Genomic DNA, 216 nt, shown 5'->3' on the forward strand with positions numbered 1-216 from the left:
AGAGAGCTTAAGATTAGAAATGTGGTAGCCGAATGTGAATCCTTTAATCAGAAACTCGAAGGCTTAAATTCGTATCAAAACTCAAAGAAGAATTCTCCTGTGGCGAAATTATCTAATTCATCGTTTCGAATTAACATGCCCTATAATCAGTAGATCAGTGACAACGGAAATATTTACAATGCAGTGTTTTTCTGGTCAGGCATCTAGCCTGACTAG

The 216-nt window shown here is 37.0% G+C and overlaps 1 protein-coding gene across 1 annotated transcript in view; it reads left to right on the forward strand.

Moving 5' to 3' along the window:
• Nucleotides 1-216, forward strand: part of LOC119581904 (alpha-aminoadipic semialdehyde dehydrogenase-like) — a 20809-nt gene that overhangs the window by 15729 nt on the left and 4864 nt on the right. The gene's annotated exons all lie outside the window — the stretch shown is intronic.

This window comes from Penaeus monodon, chromosome 15, assembly GCF_015228065.2.
Source record: "Penaeus monodon isolate SGIC_2016 chromosome 15, NSTDA_Pmon_1, whole genome shotgun sequence".
Lineage (NCBI taxonomy): Eukaryota > Metazoa > Arthropoda > Malacostraca > Decapoda > Penaeidae > Penaeus > Penaeus monodon.